Consider the following 2,500-nt stretch of genomic DNA (forward strand, 5'->3'; position numbering starts at 1 on the left):
ATGTCGTGCCTTAACCTAACCTATGTCGTGCCTTAACCTAACCTATGTCGTGCCTTAACCTAACCTATGTCGTGCCTTAACCTAACCTATGTCGTGCCTTAACCTAACCTATGTCGTGCCTTAACCTAACCTATGTCGTGCCTTAACCTAACCTATGTCGTGTTTTAACCTAACCTATATTGCGCCTTAATGTAACCTATATTGCGCCTTAATGTAACCTATATTGCGCCTTAACGTAACCTATATTGCGCCTTAACGTAACCTATATTGCGCCTTAACGTAACCTATATTGCGCCTTAACGTAACCTATATTGCGCCTTAACGTAACCTATATTGCGCCTTAACGTAACCTATATTGCGCCTTAACGTAACCTATATTGCGCCTTAACGTAACCTATATTGCGCCTTAACGTAACCTATATTGCGCCTTAACGTAACCTATATTGCGCCTTAACGTAACCTATATTGCGCCTTAACGTAACCTATATTGCGCCTTAACGTAACCTATATTGCGCCTTAACGTAACCTATATTGCGCCTTAACGTAACCCACATTGCCCCTTAACGTAACCCACATTGCCCCTTAACGTAACCCATATTGTGCTGTAACCCAACACACGTTGGGCCTTAACCCAACACACGTTGGGCCTTAACCCAACACACGTTGGGCCTTAACCCAACACACGTTGGGCCTTAACCCAACACACGTTGGGCCTTAACCCAACACACGTTGGGCCTTAACCCAACACACGTTGGGCCTTAACCCAACACACGTTGGGCCTTAACCCAACACACGTTGGGCCTTAACCTGCTCTGTAATTGTCATACGACGCGTTAAATTAGTGTAGTGTTGCCTAACTGCAACCCCCGCAATATAGTTTGCTACTCGCACTGCCCGGTCCCCAGTGTATCGCTTCATGTTAAACACCTTGCAGCGATACACTGTAATGTGGATGGCAGCAGGACGTACATGCTCAATGCCCTTCGCAGTTGTTCATTGGCATTCGCATGGCGAAGCACTGCGCCTACGCTGTGGTACGGCCTGTGTCAACTGTCCGCTGATGTTGTACCTCCAAATCACACACTGTACTGCACATTGGTCCTCATGTACTGAATGATACATCGTGGTACATGTGACCGTACAACGACTGCGCCAACAACGGCGAACCATGCGGTCCAAATGTTGTGCACGCAGCTACGTGTCGTCTCCCTATAAGAGCTGGAGTGCAGTGTGGTATGCCCTGGATGGCGATCAGCATGAGCCGTCTGTTGATGTAGTGGCGCGTGTTGTCAGACGTTGTCGTCTCTTCTCACACACCGTGATAGCATGGTGCACTGCGTTCCACATCTGCGACATGCGACAGAGGCCGGTTGACAGTCGTTTGCGCAATGGACATCGCATACGTACGGGGGCCACCTTCCACGTGTTTGCGAAGCGTGCACATGTTGTTGCGTGTATGTGGGCAGACATAGTGTGTCGTGACACCTGACACAGGCATGCAACAATCGTTGAATTTGCAAATGGCGATGGACGCCTACGTTTGCTGGTGACGTTACGCAAATGAACAACTGGTAAACCGTTGTGGTGCGGTTGTTCTCGCTAGAGGTGAATCAGTGATGGCGACGATCGGTTGAGCTACCAACCGGTTGTTTCAGCGATACCCACCATGCCCACGAACGTGAATGGCATGTGGGTGTGAAGCGATACGCGGCGGTGGCTGGGTGGGACCGGCCCCGGCCGGTGAGGGGGGGCCGCCCGGCGTGCTGGCCGCGCGGTGCGTGGGCGCACGCGCTACAGCCGGCTGGTGGGGGCGGCCACTGGCAGGCGCGCCGGCCGACGGAGGCGGCAGGCGGCGCAGCTGCGCGCCGGCGCACCCTGCACGCGGCGCCGTGCGGCCAAAGTAGGTCCTCGCGGGCCCGGTGCGAAGCGCGGTGGACATCTGCAGTGTGCTGGTCCGATTGAGGACTGTGTGCGCTGAGGATGCGCCGCCGCCCGGCGCTCGGCGCCGCGACGCCGTCTGCTGCTCGGTCGCCTCTGCGGTTCTCGCAGGTGGTTTGTATCGCAGCTGTGCGGACGTGTTGGCGCGTGCGCTGTGCTGGGAGAGTTCGCTTCGGCACCCAAGTGGGGCTTTTGTCCTTCTGTGGCGCTGGCGTTGGAGCTGCCGGTCACCGTAGGTGGCGCGTGTTGTCTCCCGCCGGCAATGCCACGACAGCACGCTCCCGGGCCTCTGTCGGCAGCGGCAAGCTCAGTTGGGAGCACGGGTGGTCGCACCTAAAGCGTCTACTCGCCAAACTCCGGGCGATTGCGCCTCTCTCGAACCCGACCAAGTACTTAGGACGGCGCTGCGCGCCGCCGGGACCTGAGAGGGTTTCGAGGTGTATGGTGCAGGGGAGCGCAGCCTCCTCCTGTTTGCAGAATAATTGAGCGGACGCTTGCGTGTTCGCGCGGGCCCCCGGGACACACTCCCGGGCGGCCGGCTGCTCAGCTCTAGTTGACGCAG

The sequence above is a fragment of the Schistocerca serialis genome, unplaced genomic scaffold, assembly GCF_023864345.2.
Source record: "Schistocerca serialis cubense isolate TAMUIC-IGC-003099 unplaced genomic scaffold, iqSchSeri2.2 HiC_scaffold_1078, whole genome shotgun sequence".
In the NCBI taxonomy this organism is placed as follows: Eukaryota; Metazoa; Arthropoda; class Insecta; order Orthoptera; family Acrididae; genus Schistocerca; species Schistocerca serialis.